The following is a 20,543-nucleotide window of genomic DNA, read 5'->3' on the forward strand; positions in this document are numbered from 1 at the left end:
TCCAGACAATAACTTGTGTTCAAGTGTATGGATCTCTCTGAAATTGTACTGCAAGGTGCCATACCGCAAAGGGAAGGCTGGGATTGAGTTTGGGGATGATGAATCATAAGGGGGTTCAAAAAATTGGGGGGGGGGGATTTTTTTTTCCTTTTTTTTTCTTTAAAATTTTTCATTTTAAATTGGTTATTTCTGATTTATATATAAAAACAAATAATAATGATATGGTTTGAATAGGTAAATTAAAAATTTTTAAGTTCTTAGACCACATTCATTCTGTGTCAGAAACCTATGCTGTGTCAAATATTTTAATCGCAATCCAAATTCAGTGCTGTATCAAGCTTGAATGTTGTGTCTATACTTGCCCCAACTGTTCAGGTTTCGACCTCTGCGGTCGTATCAAGCTGCGCCCAGCGGAGCATTTTATTAAAATTGGAGTTATCTTCCTTTGTCCATGATTATAGTTGAATCAACTACAATCAATGCTTTATACAATGCAATGTTTAATTTTGCCTTCCACTGATAAAACACAGATCAAGTTAAATTTGGGTAGTGTCACTTTAACCATTATTGAGTGATGCCCCTTTATAAATCGAAAAATTGCTTAATTTTTAGTTTCCGTTTTGTAACTTAAGTTTGCCCTAACCAAACATGAAACCTATACACAATACGTATTACCACAAAACTAAGATCAAGTACAAATTTGGGTAGCGTCACTTTTATTGTTCTTGAGTTATGTCCCTTTATAATGTTGTATGCAAGCGGGGGCATCATCTGTGTCCATGGGGACACATTCTCCATTTATTTTGTATAATCCGCAACACATTTTTAAAATATCCTGTATACAAAAATAATAGTTGTTAATTGTATAAAACAACCTCTCAACTACAAAAGGTAATGAAAGAATTATATAGGCATCCCATATTTTTTAAACCAATAAAATTTGTTCAGCAGAATCTGCTACCCATAGAGATGAAATGAATCCGTATGCTTGAAGTAAGATTAGCATATGTTGATACTATATTGTCATACATGAAATTGAATATTATGTCCAGAACAATGCAAGACATAGAGGTGTATACGAATGAAAGTTATGATAGATCCGAATTTTATTCAGAATGCACCAATAAGAAACCGTAGTTTTTCTTCAATTTATTTACCTAAAACTATTATATCAGCTGCAAAATTATTATTATATGTACGCCTACATTGCATTACACAATGGAAATTAACAATGTATATTTATATAAACGATCAAACTTGTAAATAAATAAATAAATGTGTAAGTTTGCATTGTGTGCTGCAGCGATTGCTATTTAGTATTGAGTTCGAATTAATATGTAAATTTCCCCTTAAGAGAAATAAAGGTTGTTTGAGTCATAAGAATTTTTGGGTATTCATGACACCCTTAGAATTTGTGCTATGTATGGATTCGCCACCCATATAAAAACGTGACTAAAGCTAGCAAATGGTCTCTTAAAGATTAATTTTGATGTAAATTGAAAAACTAAATAGGTAATCCAAATGTTCTAGAGTAATTATACACTTTGTTAAAACTTGTCCAAAAATAAGTGATGAAGCAGTAAAGTTGTAATGATAAAACAAATATTTAAGTCATGTTACTTTGAGGGTATGACTCACGATAGATTTGGAGTCGGAGCAAACTACCAATGAAAACGGACTTACGCCGAAAAATGGGTATGACGCCGTGGTAAATTTGGAGTTCGAGCAAACTATCAGAATGGGCTTACTCCTTAGTTATTTGATTAAATATAAAAGGATAAAACTAAACTGTTAAAATAGATAAATGTAGGACTATAGAACGCCACTTTGCCTGTCAGATGAATTAACATCGTTGAAAGCAAAGTAATGTATTGAATCCATAAAAAAAAAAAGAAACATATTGAAAAATCTTGTCCTCAGAATAATTATAGATAAAAAAGTATGTAGATCGTCATTTGCCTAAAACAATAAATTAATATAAAATTGATAAATGATAAATAAAATTATAATTAAAATTGCGGGAGCAATTTTTTTCGAACAACAGGGATATATAATGATGGAAAAGTGTATGCTGGAAAATGAAAGTAAAATAAAGTAAACTTAGATAAATAAACGAATAAATAAATAAAATTGAATTATATTGCAATGCTAAAGTTTTGAAACAAAATAGGTAACGTAAGATTAAGTAATAAATAGTTTCGTCTTTTTGGTAATAATATAGTTAATCTCATTTCCAGAGTTCTTTTGATCATAGCTATTAATGTGACGTTGAGAAATACATTAAATAAACTGTCAACTTTTAAAAGAATAAAAATGTATGTAATTTGCCGTAGGAAAACAATCCTAAAGTGTTTCTATTGTCCATGCACTAAAATAATCCTGTAAATTAAGTAAAGATTTTGATAATCCATTAATTGCTTTTATATAACTAAATAAAATATATGTCAATCATATAAATCTTTTACATAAAAAAACTAATAGTTGACCAATAAAAAGTAATTTAAGAAAATTCAAAGTTGACGCTGAAATTTCATTGGTGAATAAAATAGTTCCAATCAGCACCTGATGTTGGGTTTTAAAATGGAAGACCGCAAACTCCCAACATCACATATCACACTTCAAGTTGGATTGCTGTTTGGAATAAATAATTAAAACATCATTTTATTTTATTCACCAGGTATGTAAATTGTTTAAGTATATACTATTTTCAGTTGAATTTTAAAGTAAGAATTTATCTTCTGATTTAATAACTTTAATTTGATATTTAAAACTTAACTTATAAAAGAAATTTTCATTAACATAAATAAGTTGAAATAAAGTTTGATATTTAAATTAATAAGATCACAGATCACATATCACACTTCAATTTAGATTGCTGTTTGGAATAAATCATTAAAACATCATTGTATTTTATTCACCAGCGCCAGGCCTCGAAAGAACAAATGTCCGAGAAGATGGACACACACACAGAAGGTATTACATAGACCGAAAATGAGTGAGCTAAGATTCCCCAGATACCTGAATAGAAGCTATAATTCCCAGATCACGATAGAAGCTAGAATCCCCAAATATACCGAAGATATGAATAGTCCCAAAGAGAAAAGATGTCCGTCCCACGATATTTAATTTAGTAGTATTAACGTTTTGGAGGGAAAGGGGAGACAACTCGATACAGCAGCGATCCCTTCCCCCTTTTCCTGCATTACAAAAATATTATTTCTTTAAGAAGGCAACAACATTCTTACAGGAAACCGATTAGTCGAGTATCATTTTGGTATTCGATACTCGGTACTACCGAACGATACTCGAGTACTCGAATACTCGTTGACACCCCTTCTTTTGAGAAAAGCTATTACTTGTATTTTCTTTACTATTGATGCTAAATAGATTGTTATACCAACACACGTGGTTGACCAAGAGCAGATAAAACATGTGAGCGGTCTTTATAACTATTTATCAATGAGATAATTGGACAATGATATGACCTGTTATCAGTAACACAGACAATTACGCGTCGCCAGGTAAACTAAATTTGCGACAGTAAAACTACCGATGGACGTCCGCAAAGCTTCAAATACAATACAGTTATCTCTTAATTATCTTGAGAGGTCCTTGTGCGAGATTTTTTTCCCTATTGAAAGTACTGTATATAATAAAGGATTGATAGTACGTCAAGAAAAAAGAAAAGAGGGAAAAAATCTACAAATGCTCAGAAATCAATGCCCATAGATCATAAAGATGATCTTAAAGAATCTGACAAGGGCTCTTATTACAACCAGGCACAAGTGTTTGAACAACTAGAAACTGAAGAAAATTATGACACTAACAACTTATGTTACATGTATTAGAAGAGTAGAAAGTGAAAAGGAAGATAGTGAAAGTGACCAAGATTTGAACATTCAATGGAACACTGAAAGAAGACAGTCTGAAAATGATGACGAGGATAATGATGATGACGAGGAGGAGGATAAAACAAATTCAGGAGTACACAGCAGATTGATAAATTAACCCTTTGCAAGAAAGTGTTTTATCAGCAGCAGTGTTCCGAAATTGTCACATCGGATCTTTTAAACCTGAAAACTTGGCAGGAAAACGTTGGTTTTGCTCTACACTTCAGTGGATTTGTGATAACTGTCAACATACATGCGAATTTTATTCCTATTCCAATACTGGATATGGATCTGGTCATTATAAGGACATTAACAGACTGTTTATCCTGGCAATGAGAAGAATTGGGAAATCTCGAAGTGCTCTGTTGTAGATGTGTTCTTTAAATTATAAACCTTACAACAATCACACTAAAGCATTAATGGTGGCAGCAGAAAAGGCGTGTAGGGACAAAATGTTAGACTCAGCTCTAGAATTGAAAAAAAACACGAAGAGTGATTCCTCAGAATGGGAGGGAGATGGGTAGTATCTGTTGATGGATATTGGGTTCATGTAGGATACAGTGCAGGGAATGGCGTTGTTAGTGTTATATCTATAGATACGGGAAAAGTACTTGACTATGTGACTTTGCCAATGAATGTAAAGGATGTAAACAATGGGAACATGAGGGAATAAAGAGCTGTGCCATGAGCGCTTTATACACCCGTCACCCTGTTTACTCGTCTTTATGATTTAAATGAATTACTATGTTGGTTAGGAAATACTGTGAGCACTGCTCAAATAGACCCCCCCCCCCCCCCAAAAAAAAAAAAAAAGAAGAAAAAAGACATGCACACACAGCAGTACCCAATGACAGATTATGGAGGTTTGAGCCTCGATGTTTGAACGACTTAAATTTTATAATTGTCCAAAGTGTGAAAAATTGACAGTTTTCAACGAATAAAGTTCCATTACTTCGCAAGTCATATCAGAAATTTATAAAAAAAAAAAAGAAAAAAAAAAAGGAGCTTATTTTAATAGATATATAAACAAATCACCAAAGTTTCAGGAAAACTGCTCAAAGCAGTTTTGAGTTATTATCCGAAATCTAGAAAATACCCCCTTTTTATGAATAAAGTCCCAATGCTCCAAAACGTAAAATCAGAAATTTAAAAAAATCGAAAGGGAACTTATGTCAATATATATAAATAATTCATCAAAGTTTCATGAAAACTGCTCAAAGTTTTTAAGTTGTAGACAGAAAACTGGAAAATCCCCATTTTTTTTTTCTGAATAAAATCCCATAACTCGGAAACGTAAAATCTAAAATTGATAAAAATCGAAAGGGAGCGTACGTCAATAGATATAAACAATTATTTGTGGGGACAGCACGGCGTATGTTAGTGTTGTAGATACCAATCCTTATGGTACAAACATTATAATACAGAAAGAAGATTGTTTTGGTTTACATACAAGGACGCATGGAAAACATCTGAAGAGATTAGTTGATCTAAACAGTACCATACATCTTATTTTTTACATTCAAGGGGAGAAAACTCCAAATAAATGTAATCGTACTGTTTCGAAGAAAATATTTCTTGTTACGACATGTCGCAACTAACAATTAGATGAAAACATTTTCATATATATTACAGTTTCTTAGGAGTAGCACACACAAACAAAAGCAAAATATTTAAACATGACCTTGACCTTTGACCTTGACCTCATTCTCTTTTTGGTGGACCAAAGACCTCAAATCAAAAGACCTTGGTCTCTACCACATATGGTTTATGAGTTACTATTACATTTCACTTATGTCGAATACATAAAGGGAGATAACTCTCATATGGAATCTTCAGATCTCTTCGATCAACTTTATTCTCGACAACCTGAGGATATAACGAGCAATTTGGTAAAATAATTTTGTCGTAATCTTTTACGGTTGCGGAGAAGTAGTGCACACAAGAAAAACAGTATTCGGTTAAGTGGTGTCAGCTTCAAAATCGTATAAACTGTTCTATATCATATACAAAATATATAAGCGACATCATTTGAATTAACAATACAGCGCATGAAAAAAATCAGGCGGAAGAAAAAATAGAAAAATAAAAAAAAAAAAAAATAATCAGATCAAGTCCTAAAGATCTTTCCACGGAAAAGTGGAAAGACCTTAAAACACACAACAAATGAAAAAGACAAAAACAAAATTAAAATTAAGTACTAGTAGTCACATTCAATTTTTTTTATGAACAGTATATATATATATAACAGTTCGTTTACTGCGAACATGAAAAAAAATGTGAGGTAGTGATTGGATTAAACAAAAACTTCTTTTATTGTTAAAAAAGTATATGCCCTTAAAACAATGTGTCTATTAAGAAGGTTTTGGATGGTGGTCGTCTATTCCGTATCCTAATATTTGTATTCCATTTTTGTGTATTCATACATTTTTCAAGTTATAATTCTCAATTGTTCAAGTCTTGTTGATCTATACAATTTCCTCATTTATTGTCTGGATCATTATTCGTCGTTTTTCGTTTTTGGCCATCGCGTTGTTAGTTTTTCTTCCCTTTCAGTACATATTTTTGATATACTGTGGATCCATTATTATTCGTTGTAAACCATTTAACGTTGATTTCGTGTGTTTGGGTTAACCACGAACGAATTTAAATGTTCAACGACCTACATATTTTCTATAGGTTCGTATGCAAACTTCAACAAAATCACGAAATAGAATTTTCCTCAATCCACGAAAATTGTTATCCACAAAAACGATTGAATTTACAGTATTATATTTCAAAAAAAAAAATTATTTCAAAAGTATACACAAGAATAACATGGGTCTTTTTTTTCAGGAAAACCGAAAGCCAGTTAATTTCAGTTTCTATATGCGAAAAGAGCTGATTATCATAATTTATATACCCAATTTTCAAGAATAAGAAACAATCAATTACACACATGTATGCTGTTGCAGAGATACGATTTTATTCTTATGAAGCACACAAGATCAACCACGGTTTTTGGAAGGGTTTGACTGTGTATTTGTCAGTGTAGATTTGGGGACTGTTGTTTGTCTGTAAGTTCTTCCCTTTTCGTTAGGCAATGATATGGTTTCTTTGACTCATGCTTTTTTTTTTGCCCCCTTGCTATCTTTGCTATGTTTTCATGAACTGGTGCTTAAATGTGATTGAAATCATGAATGATTTCTATGTTACAGGCAAAAATATTTGATTAAAAGGTTGTTTAATTTTTTTTATTTCATCAGTGAACTTCTCGGAATAACCTCTTTCAAATTTGTACATGATGAAGATCAGTGGAAATCAAGTTTTTTATTCTAACGAGTTCAAACTGTTTATGTTTGGTCCTCTGCACTACACGAATTATCACGACTGTTTGTTCTATATATTGTAAAAACATGGGGAGGAATGTATTTGTTTACAAATCATAATTCTGTTCCAAAATTTGAAGCCTGTCAGCGGTATTGAACATATAATTTGGACCTATCAATATGTATAAGCACAAAAGAAAGCATGAATTTGCTTTTAAAACAAGCTATACTGTGAAAATGTAGCGTCCTCAAAACACAACACAGAAAACTTAAGATTGGGTAACTCTAACAATCAAACACCGATGGTTAAATCATGTTTTTTGGAAGGGTAAGCTGTAAATGCTCCAGCTAGTATCGCTCATCGTGCTATTTATGGTTCTTGAAAATTGAGCATTGTTGTTCTGTGTTATCATATGTTACGAAAAAATGACGTGATTGTAGCTACGACAAGAGATATATATGGTAATCTCAGACTTCTTTTTAACTGGGTTTTACTGTGCGGAGTGCTGTGTGTTTGTTTATTCTACAGTGGCTAGAGGTATAAGGGACGGTTGAGATCTCACAAAACATGTTTAATCCCGCCGCATTTTTGCGCCTGTCACAAGGTAAGAGCCTCTGACCATTGTTAGTCTAGTATGTTTTTTTAATTCTAGTTTATTAATATTTTTCGGAGTTTAGTGGGATGTCCATTTTCACTGAACTGGAACACTTTTTTGTTTAAGGGGCCATCTGAAGCCCGCCTCCGGGTGCGGGTTTTCTCGCTGTGTTGAAGACCCATTGGTGGCCTTGGGCTGTTTTCTGCTCTTTGGTCGGGTTGTTGTCTCTTTGACACATTCCCCATTTCCATTCTCAATTTTATCTAATACAATTATTTTCTATCTTGGTCAACCAAAGCATGCTTTTCCCAGTTACAACAATTGGATCCATAGATCAAGTTCTGAAGTCGTGTAATGAAGCAGACCTAACGGTGTTGGTATCTTTAAGTTGCAAGTTCAATTTTTTTTATAAGAGTTCGTTTTACACAACACTAGTTGTATTCTATCCCCGATTATGACGTTTTGACTGATTGCATTTGCATGGTGGGTGATGCATGCATTGCATGAGATGCTTAACCTGTCGACGCATCCGGTCTGGTTCCTTTTGGAGTTCCTGCGATTTTTGTTTCCTACTAATCGATTTTCGAAATTTCAACATCGGTTAACTACTGTCGCCTTAATATAAAGTGTTCATTGGTCGTATTAAATATTTACTCCTATTTCGTATCTATTGATTTATTTTATCTTTTGGGTGTCCTCGGAAATCCTATTTCTAATTTTACTTTCATGGTAATTGGTTCTGACATTCTATATCTGTGTGATAATACAGGCAAACGATTCATTATGGAAATTATAACAGTTCTAATGTTGACTTTTTGCTATTCAGTATTGGATAGTTTATCAAGGTAATGAATTTATCTTTTTAATGGCAGATTAAAAATTGTTGCAATTTCCTCAGAGTATTTCATGGCCAATTATGTCATGAGAACACACATAATGAAGTAAAAAGGAGTTCAAAAGAATTGCTATATTACACACTGTTTAAAGAAGTGAGGAATAAGGTAGGATTGTATGTATAACATAAAAACCTAAAGTATGATTGATATAATCAAAATAAAGCCGTTGAATGAACCTATACCAACCGCTTCTTCAGTTGTGGATGGAATAAACAAAGATATCGAAGAAGAAAAGGCAAGTGATCTATACAAACCATTAATTCGCTTTTTAGAAGTTTGTGGATCTTATTCAAAACGTCAGAAAAAGGGTAGAGAATATGTGTTTTCAATTCACTTTGCATACTGTATACTTATACAGGTATTAGTTTTTGTTATGTCCGCCAGATATTTGACGGTTTTTAGGAATGGCTCAAGCCAGTTGTACAAGACGATTGGACGATTGGACTGATCGCATACCTTTATTATTATGCCAATGTTGCGGTTTTCTCTTTCATACATTTCTATTCAAACTGTAAATATTTGCCAACGTTTTTATCCACAATTAACAAATATAACGTTGACTATGGAGTAAGTTTTAATATTTCACGATCCGAAGAATACTTTTAATAATGTGTGCGATTTTAGTGAGTTATGCAATTCTTTTAATTTGGAGCGTGCTCTATCTTGAATTGAATGGTTTGCTTGTGACTTCAAATTTTGCACCTTTCGATGAATCAAATGGAATAACGTTTTACATTGCTGCAATAACATTTGGTGTGTTTTTAATTCTCTTTAATGGGATTACGATATCGAACACTACACTTTTACTTTTAAACGCTAGTTTACTAAAACAAGAATTTAAGAACGTTACTCGAATGATTCGTGATATTATCAAAGTTCAGCAACTTGACAAGCTAGAAAATGTTCGACTTCAACACGAATGTATAGTAGAATTAGTCAACGTTGGGAACCTCATGTTTAGCCATATTGGTGGAATGGCATATGTGTATGGAATACCAATGGTCTGTCTCACTCTATATGGTGCAACCACGCGCAGTTTGGATACTGTTGATATTTTCGCTATGACTGGTGCTATGATGGGTGTAGTCATTTTAATGTTTGTCATCACTTTCATGGGAGTTTTTATGTGTCAGGCGGTAAGCATATCTTCAAATCTCAATCTTCAAAATCGCTTATCTAAAAATACTACAATCGCTAACATTTTTAATAATAGAAATCGTGGTTACCCTTCTATCGATAAGTGTCATGACAAAAAATTACTAACATGTCCCCGTCTTTCCACCAATAATACAGTTAGGTCCACGATTAATGATCGCACATTTTCCTTAAATTTTGAAACTGATATAAATTGAAAAACTAACAGTATTATCTATTTACTCACATGAAACAAACCGGGATATGGTATTCAGTACGTAGGTGAAACCGGACGCTATTTATCTAAACGCACGCAAGAACACCTTTATCATTTAAGAAGACCCCATAAATTCAAAAGTATCATTTATCAACATCTTAAGAAGCACAATCATCCTCTAAAATATTTAACAGTTCAACCTTAAGAAGTAGTAAATAAGCAGCCTGGGGAATCTCATTCAAAATTTGGAAATAGAAAATAATTGAATTAAATTGGATTAAAAAATTACAGACAGTCTATCCTCTCGGTCTTAATGATAATATCATGGGAATTAGTAATATATCAATAACCGATTCTGTTAACATTTTGGATATAGTTTCTAAAACAGTTCGTAAAAACTGTTCTCATGGGCATAGAATAAATCGCAATCAGAGAAAATTTCGTACCAACAATACAAATATTTCGGACCAAATTATTATTTCAAAATACAACGGCAGACATTATTTGTTAACCAAGCTCTGTTCTTTCCCTGTTAATAAATTACATCAAATTTTAGAGGATTGCGACACAATTCCATATCGCAGTATGAAATCGTCCAAATTATAATTGCATATTGTTATTCTAAACTGTTTCCCAAAATTGATCGCCCAGAAGATCATAAAAACATTTTATTAAAATCAAATATGTCAATAAAGGTTTTAATTTTGTAAATATTGCCGGTATTTTTAATGATCATTTCGTCAAAGAACAAATTCCTAGCTATTTTGATAATACTGAGCTCCCTCTTATTTGTTATGTTTACAAAAAATCTACCCGAAAATATGTGTTTAATAATAGCGATGTGTGTAAAGATGTTAATATCAGTGACAATACACCTACGTCATGAAAGTGAAGTAATTCCGAATAGATTTATGGCCCCAGTTCTCATGTTATAACAGGAGACCTTAACATTGTCCATGACCGAGAGTTGAAATCATTCCTCAGTAAAGGACCTAAATATCACCCCCCGTCAATTATTAATTGGAATGAGTGTCGTAACATCATCCACGAATCACTCCATACTTACAGCACGAAATGGATAAAACGAGAAATAGCTGACAAAAAATACTTAGATTTTTTTTTAATTCCGTAATGAACATAGTTGATATTTGTATTAAATATTTTAAAGAACATTTTACTCCTAACAACAACCATAATAGCCCTATTTCTCGTATCAAACATAAGCTAAAAGAACTCGCCAAGGAATTTGTTTTTGTCCCGGTTGATAAAGCTGCCAATAATATCATTATTGTTTGACGTAGATTTTACTTTGAGGTTCTGCAAAAGGAAATCACGAATTCACCAACATTACAACTGACTCCATTTTCGGAAAATGACATCTGTAACAAACATAACGTTTTAGCTACCGCTTTACAAGCAGAACCAAATAAACTGAAAGTTCCAACTATGTACTGGCTTCCGAAGCTGCACAAAACACCTTTCAAATATAGATTTATTTCGTCTTCAAGTCATAATTCCAATACTCAACTGTCTATTCTACTTACTAGTACACTTGGTACAATCAAAAACCTGGTAATAAATTGATCACATAAGGCCTTTGAAAAAAGTGGAATTAATTACTTTTGGAGTGTCAAAAATTCGTTGGAAGTACTTGATAAATTGCATATTTATATTGGTGATTTCGAATCTGTTCAAAGTTTAGATTTTTCTACCCTATATACTACTTTGCCTCATAATCTCGTTAAGAAAAAAATTCACACACCTAATTAAATGGGCATTTAAAAAGTCAGAATGCGAATATATATATTCAAACTCATTTAGGTCATTTTTACTAACAACAAACAAAAGAAATATGTCAATTTGACTTGCTTTGATACGATAACTGCACTTGAATGTTTACTAGATAACATTTTTGTTCGCTATGGAGATTCCGTATATCGTCAAGTTATCGGAATTCCAATGGGAACTAACTGTACACCACTTATTGTGGACCTGTTTCTGTATTTTTATGAGTTACAATTTATGACTAAAATCAGCAAAGACCTATCGAAACAACATCTGATACATCTTGATTTTTATGTGTTAATTATTGTTAAAAAATTGGTTCTGGTAAAAATCACATATTTTGAGAAACGTCTTTTTGCGCTTAAATTTAAAAAAAAATGATGTATAGATATAACCATTTTTCATACTAAAATTGTTTCCAGGTATTGAAAAAAGATTGTTTTCCCCATTATATGTGAAGGATAGATGTGATGAAAACTAAGTATATGTTAAACAAACATTTTTAGAAATGTCATCTTTTGATAGGATTTCAACAAAAATGATATGTAGATACGCATGCTATTCTAAATGTTTAACCCACCATTTTCTACATTAGGTTTTGATAAGGAAATGGCTGTACCATGTCAGGAATATGACATTTGTTTTTCCATTCGTTGGATGTGTTTGAGCTTTTGATTTTGCAATTTTATAAAGAACTTTTCGTTATGAATTTTCCTTAGAGTTCGGAATTTTGTTATTTTACTTTTTGCATAATATGAGGTAAAAAATTAGTTTATTTGTGAGAAAAAGACGAAAATGAATAACCGATATATAAATATGGTTAGATATCATCAATGTTAGGGTTTTCACTACTGTTGCCTTTTTGTCATCTTGAGCTGCTTCTAGCTAACACATGTGAAATCTTTGGTTCACTACTGAAAATTTCCACTAATATTTTGTGTCATAACAATCGTTTATAAATGGTTATTTGCTAGTACTGTTTCTTGAATACCTACTACAATAAATTATTCTATCCAAAAAAATAATTGATTTTAATTAACGTTTTAGGCACATGAGCCTTTGGATGACTTGTACAAAATAAATATTTCTAAGCAATCTCCACAGATCATCAGTCAAGTAAGTTTTTAGTTTCTTTAAACATTTGAACATGTATATTTGAACCTCAATTTGTATGCCCCTGCAACTGAAAGTTGGGGGCATATTGTTTTACCCCTGTCCGTCCGTCCGTCCGTCCGTCCCATTATGGGTATATAGTTATTCTAGATAACTACTCCTACAGTTTGAATGCAAGGAAGTTTTCACTTTGCTGGCTGTTTGTACATATATTGAAGGTGTGCATGTGGTCAGGGTTTTGATTCTTATTACTATTTTCTCTTTTGGGAGATAGTTGCACTTTGTCTTTTTTGGAGTATATACTTGATTAAGAGGTGCATAGCGTTTCCGGATAACTCCTCCTACAATTTGAATGCTAGGAAGTTTTCACTTTGCTGGCTGTTTGTACATACATTGAAAGTGTGCATGTGGTCAGGGTTCTGATTTTTATTTATATTTGTTCTTTTGGGAGATAGTTGAACTTTGTCATTTTTTGGAATATTTACTCGCATAAGAGGTGATGGAGTTTCCGGATAACTCCTCCTACAGTGAACCATAGACCTATGTGCTCCCATTCTCAACTTTGTGTGTTTTAAAATAACACTTTGTATCTGCGGGGGCATCATTTGTGTCTCCCAGACACAATAATATCTCAAAGAAAGTCCTACATTGACTTTGATATAATACATTGACTTCAGAGTGGAGTGCTGGGGCATCACTTTGTCTAGTTGATGATTGCTGTTCACATGAATCCAGTCTGTCGGTATATAAATAAAGTAATAAATAGTAAATATAAAGTTATAATACTAACATGCATTGGGTAAATCATAATGTGTAATTAACTAAGATAATATAAATGAATGAAATGAGATATGAGGTCAATGAGACAGCAACTCAATAACAAACAATAACCATAAGACATCTAGAAGGCAGGTTTCTATACAATATATGCCAAGTTATAAGTCGAACAGAGTCTTACCAAGTTATGAATGAATTGAAAATAAACTATCAAAGATTTGTTATCACCACCAAATTCTTCAAGTATTATTTTTTTTATATTGACCCAAGACTTTGGACTTGGGACAGGCACATAAAATATGAACTAGCTTTTAAAGATCTCAACCTTCCTCCCATTGCTGAGCGTGTAATGTTTATAAATGACATTTCTTTAAAAAGAAAAAAAAAAATGCCTGTAAAATACCAATACTTATCAATTTCCTGCAGATTGAATCAGACATCAATAAAAAAATCACTATATTTGTGGTTTTGATTAATTAAGGATATCTATATCCCTGTTGAAAACTAAGTCCTCTGCACGTTTGTTTTACATTTATTACGAATTTATAACGTATTATTGACAAATAATATTTCATTCAGTGAGTGTTGATCTCAAGCTAATCAACTCTCGAGTTTGTTACGGAAGCTTACATGATCGTGACATTGATAAACAATCAACACAGAGTCATGGAGCACGTGAAAAAAAAAACATAAATTGATAGAGCGATGTTTGTTTTTTTTAATATATTTTTCATGCGTTCCATTTTGTTAATTAAACATGCCCCTAAGAGATGTTTAATGATTTGGTGTATTTAACTTGTTGTTTGAGAATAAAATATTACTAGGCATCTTCCAGTGCACGTTTGTTTACATTCTTTTATCACAAGTTTTCCCTCGCACTTGCGCTTTGCGGTGGCTGAATTCTAACGAAAGTTCTCGTTGTTAAGGTTACTGCATACGGAAAAATATCGACGAATCAGGGTACGGGAAGACAATAATTCAATAGTAGTCCATTTCTGAAGATTTTGCTTAGATGAAGGATTTTCTTATACAAGAAAGTCCACGTATACTTCTTTTATAATAAAACTTCGACATTCAGGTATATAAAAACTATTCCTTTTTTTAGCTCACCTGGCCCGAAGGGCCAACTGAGCTTTTCTCATCACTTTGCGTCCGTCGTCCGTCGTCGTCGTCGTCGTCGTCGTCGTCGTCGTCCGCCGTCGTCTGTTAACTTTTACAAAAATCTTCTCCTCTGAAACTACTGGGTCAAATTTAACCAAACTTTGTCACAATCATCATTAGGGTATCTAGTTTAAAAAATGTGTCCGGTGATCCGGTCAACCAACCAAGATGGCCGCCATGGCTAAAAATAGAACATAGGGGTAAAATGTAGATTTTGGCTTATATCTCCGAAACCAAAGCATTTAGAGCAAATCTAACAGGGGTAAAATTGTTTATCAGGTCAAGATCTATCTGCCCTGAAATTTTCAGATGAATCTGACAACCCGTTGTTGGGTTGCTGCCCCTGAATTGGTAATTTTAAGGAAATTTTGCCGTTTTTGGTTATTATCTTGAATATTATTATAGATAGAGATAAACTGTAAACAGCAATAATGTTCAGCAGAGTAAGATCTACAATTAAGTCAACTTGACCAAAATGGTCAGTTGACCCCTTAAGGAGTTATTGCCCTTTATAATCAATTTTTAACCATTTTTGTAATCTTTTACAAAAATCTTCTCCTCTGAAACTACTAAGACAAATTTCTCCAAACTTTTACACAATCATCATTAGGGTATATAGTTTAAAAAATGTGTCCGATGACCCCGCCCGCGAACCAAGATGGCCGACATGGCTTAAAATAGAACATAAGGGTAAAATATAGATTTTGGCTTATATCTCTGAAACCAAAGCATTTAGAGTAAATCCGATATAGGGTAAAACTGATTATCAGTTCAAGATCTATCTGCCCTGAAATTTTCAGACCAATCAAGCAACACGTTGTTGGGTTGCTGCCCCTGAATTGGTAATTTTAAGAAAATTTGCAGCTTTTGGTTATTATCTTGAATATTATTATAGATAGAGATAAACTGTAAACAGCAATAATGTACAGCAAAGTAAGATCTACAAATAAGTCAACATGACCAAAATTGTCAATTGACCCCTTAAGGAATTATTGCCCTTTATTGTCAATTTTTTACAATTTTTTCATAAATTTTGTAAATTTTTGTAAATTTTTACAAAATATTTTCCACTGTAACTACTGGGCCAAGTTCATTATAGATAGAGATAATTGTAAGCAGCAAGAATGATCAGTAAAGTAAGATCTACAAACACATCTACATCACCAAAACACAATTTTGTCATGAATTCATCTTTGTCCTTTGTTTAATATGCACATATACCAAGGTGAGCGACACAGGCTCTTTAGAGCCTCTAGTTTTAATTTGAAGTATCATATGACTTTAACATAGTAGTAATTTGTTGTCTATATTCATCCACAGATTCAAATATTTATATCCAGACTAACAGGTACAGCAATTGGCATTGATGTGTATGGTTTGTTTGTAATCGACCATTCAACAATACTTATGGCAAGTATTTAAGGGTAATTCTGGTCCTAGAAGAAAAACAATACATTACCTAAAGATTTTTTCAAAGCAGACTGTAAACTAGATGCGATGGTTTTCAACTTGCAAATACCAATGTAATTTTAACATTTCATCAGCTATTACCTCCTTATTTTAATACCAGCATATTGTTTATATACAATCAAATAAAATTTTATGACGTACCTACTGTTTTATATGATGTCAAAATAGATATTAAACATATTCTAAATTCATTAACACCCCTCCCTTAATAAGACATATTCTTGATTCCTTAACACCCCTCCCCAAAAGGACATATACTTAATTCCTTATCCCCACCCCACCCCATTCGGACATATTGTTTTATCAGATTTCACTTACATCCTTTGGTTAATTATATTATGAGGATTCAAACAAGTCACTTCATTCAATTTAGTTTTGGATGCAGTTTTTTTCACTGAATTTCCGAGAGAAAATCGTGATTTTCAATTTTCAACATACTTTCTGTAGCTTTTACCGTTTCCGATGTATGAAGGACAATGCAAGAATTAAAATCGAGATTTGGGTTTGTCCTCTTAAAAAGGATACGAACATTGAGCTTAGTATTTTTGACTTGATATTACATCAAGTTAGTTCAAGCTCCAAGAGTACGACTTATTGAGTAGCTGTAATTCGTTGACGGGTTTGACCAGACGTTTAGGACTTTTCGGTTTAATCTACTCTTTTAAAGAGAGGCGAAAGATACCAAAGGGACATCCAAACTCATAAGTCAAAAATAAAAAAGTTAAAGTTAAAGTTAAAGTTTATTTTTAAAAGACAAAAACATAATGTGTATTTGAAATGTTAATTTTAATTACATATTTAGCAGATTGTTCAAATATAAAGTATACCTTTCAGTTATTTAATTCTATAAATGTATTCTTGTTTCTTTCAGGTGTTTGGGACCATAATTTCGTATGCTGTAATTGTCGTTCAATTTTCTCTTACTCCAAGCTGTCAAACTGTCTCCATAAATTCTACATATGGATCATAATTCCATTTAATTGAAAACATTTTGTTCTCGTTTAAAGTTTATCATGCTTGTCTTAATTTAAATGAATGATGATTGATTACTTATAATTGTCAAGAAAATATTCTACTTATTTTTCTCTCCCATTTGATAGAAAAGTAATTGTATGCAGTAAACTTTTGAATTGATATGTACATACAAGAGCAATATTTTTTTATATTGGTTTGTGATCTTCCCGACGTTTAACTAGTAATCAATCGATCGTACGAGACCCTCGTAGGTAATCAATATCAAAAACGTCACCCAGTAGTAGTTTTTATTGCTTATTGTCGTTTTCTGGGCTTAACATAAAGACAAAAAAGATACTAATGGTTCGATCAAAACCTTTAAGTTCAGAAAAGACAGACCACAACATTGCCAGACAAGAAAACGAACAGAAAAACAACGGTCTACAAAATACTAAAAAGAAAACTAAATTTTTCGCAACACAAAAAAGAAATATTATGCAATTGAAAGGGTCATCAGTTCCTTCCCGTTGTATTACATTCTGTGATATCATAATCTATAGAGGAGAGAAGTATAGGGTTGTTTGTACTCGTGCACATTTATGCCACTGTTATTCAATAACGTCTTATGGTGTCCGTTATAACATTTGAAACATATGACTTTAACTTTTATCAAGGAATAATGCTACAAAAAATGGAATGTTCGAATTGAAAAATTGAAATTATCGATTTTTTTCGTCGTGGATTTTTTAAAAATTGACCTTCACTGCTAATTTAGATGAAACTAAAAATATGAAGCAGACATTTTGCTAACTTTTATTTTAAGATCAATGGGATAGATAAACATGGGAAATTTAGTTAGAGGACATCATTTATGAAACAGAACATGAAGTTAAAATATTATGCTAGCGTCTTTTTTGTTGTTCACGAATCTCCTCATGGAGTCTGCCTCAAGTAAATAATGGAACAAGTCGGCGAGAGATAGCATTTGGTTTTCGTGAGAACCACGGTTGACTGTTTAAAACACGCGTCCACCAAAATTTATATTATGTCTATAAATTCAAATTCAAGCATTTTGATAATGTAAGGTTTAGAAAACTAGTTTATCTAACTTAGAGTAACAAAACTCAAATTACTCTTAGATTATTTAAATTTCTTCCATTCATCGGAGATAATCCAGGTTTCCTCATAAATATACAGATACACCTGGATATTATGGCATGTCAAATGCGAATTAAGCAGAATAATTGAGTTCATTTAACTGGAGGTACAATATTGGACTGCTACAGGTTTCTCATGTCAACTACAACTACTGAATTCATGGTCTTCACAATGCATGTAGGCAATTTGGTTGCTACTGACTGTCATTTCATTGTTGTAAAATCTAGTATGTTGCTGCTGTTGGCTTTTGATGTAGTTTCCTTTCGACTGTATTGTTATTTGTTGAACGAAGTGTTCACGAATCTGTAAAATTTTAGTACAAATAGAAAATTGCTCCATCATATTTGTTACATCGGGATTATTTACGCTCCTGCGACTCTTTTCACAAAAAATCTTACGATTAAAATTGATCGTAAGTTATACTGAAATGTGTATGACTTACGAGCAATTTTACTCTTAAGATTTTTTGTGAAAAGAGCCGCTGCATATGGAGTTATATCGCTCAGTTTTTACTCTGTTCCAGAGCTTGAATTTCCTATCAATTTGGTGAGGTTCGTATTACTTTTTTATGTTGTATTTTGAGTACTGTTGTTAGTCTTTTAATCTTTTTTTTTTCAATTTTTGCCATGGCATTGTTATTTTGTTTTCGATTAATGAGTCTTTTAGATCAGAATAATATTTTGAAGGCTTACGATAGCTGTTTCTAGATATTAAGTTAATATAAAAAGACGTAAATGAAACAAACACGAAAAGTGAAAAATGGAATCTTTATTCTAAGTGTAATGTAGAAAAAAATATATTGTGCATATCACAGTCTTTATTATGTCCATATAACATTAAGCATTGAATTTGTTTTCGTAAAACACCCCCTTAAATGAATGAATTGATGTATATTAACCTTTCCCCTGTAAAAGACAATAAAATTGAGAATGGAAATGGGGAATGTGTCAAAGAGACAACAAGCTGACCAAAGAGCAGAAAACACCCAGGACCACCAATGGCGCTTCAAAACAGCGAGAAAATCCCGTACCCGGAGGCGGGCTTCAGCTGGCCCCTCAAACAAAAAAGTATTTTAGTATTCAGTTTGTGTACTCAATCTTTAACCTTCGGTTGTACCATATACTTTTTCATATTTCAGTGCTCAGTTTGTGTACTCAATTTTTAACCTTCGGTTTAGTAATTCCTAAATCCTGAAGAGAAGATCTTTTTTATTTTCGTTACAACTTATCAGTATATCAGTATGGTAGTTGACATTTTTTTATTATTAAATGCCTACACAATCAATTTTATAATCCATTTGTCTTTGATGACACTTGAATATTTCAATAACCGTTTGGCATTCGAGATATAATTTACTACCATGATTCAACGGCAATAGTTACATATATCGCAATTTTATTCTTTCAGAAAGAACAGGATGGCACTCGGTGTTTTAATTGGAGTATATATATTTTAGCAAATTTGTATTTTAAGCGTTTTAGTAGATCTACTTTAAACCAATTCATTGCATAAGTAATGGAAGTTCATCAAAAACCATTTTGAATCAAGTAGAATCTGAGTTTATTAAATCATGGAAGTAATATTTAAAAGGAATAACAACGTCGTCACTTCAAAGGTTTCATCTGCGTTACCGCCCATCTTTCGATAACTCGTTAATTGGTTTAATGTCTGGCATGGAAGTTGATTCTCCGCATGTGATCGATCAAATCACTGACACTTTTCGGTCATTTTCGTGTTTACGGAAAACTACGAACAGACAAGTTTTTGTCGTATATACGTGCAAAGAAACCCGAATAGTCCATTCGTTACATTCCGTTGATGTACGCTGCCGAATATAGTCATTCGTTCAATTTTTATTTTAGTCCAATTTTCCTATTTCTGGTTAGTTCGATCTTAATAGTACCGACAGCTATCACATATGAAATTGGAGAACAAGGCTGGGTCATTTTCAATTTTAATATTTACAGACAGTTAAAAAGCCATTTCCGTAAGTTAAGAAGATGATTGTACAAAAAATACGTTTGGACCCCCTTCTATTAAATACGAATAATCTAAGTCTTTTCTGTATTAGTCAATTAAAATATTCA

This window comes from Mytilus californianus, unplaced genomic scaffold, assembly GCF_021869535.1.
Source record: "Mytilus californianus isolate M0D057914Y unplaced genomic scaffold, xbMytCali1.0.p SCAF_4, whole genome shotgun sequence".
Taxonomy (NCBI): Eukaryota; Metazoa; Mollusca; class Bivalvia; order Mytilida; family Mytilidae; genus Mytilus; species Mytilus californianus.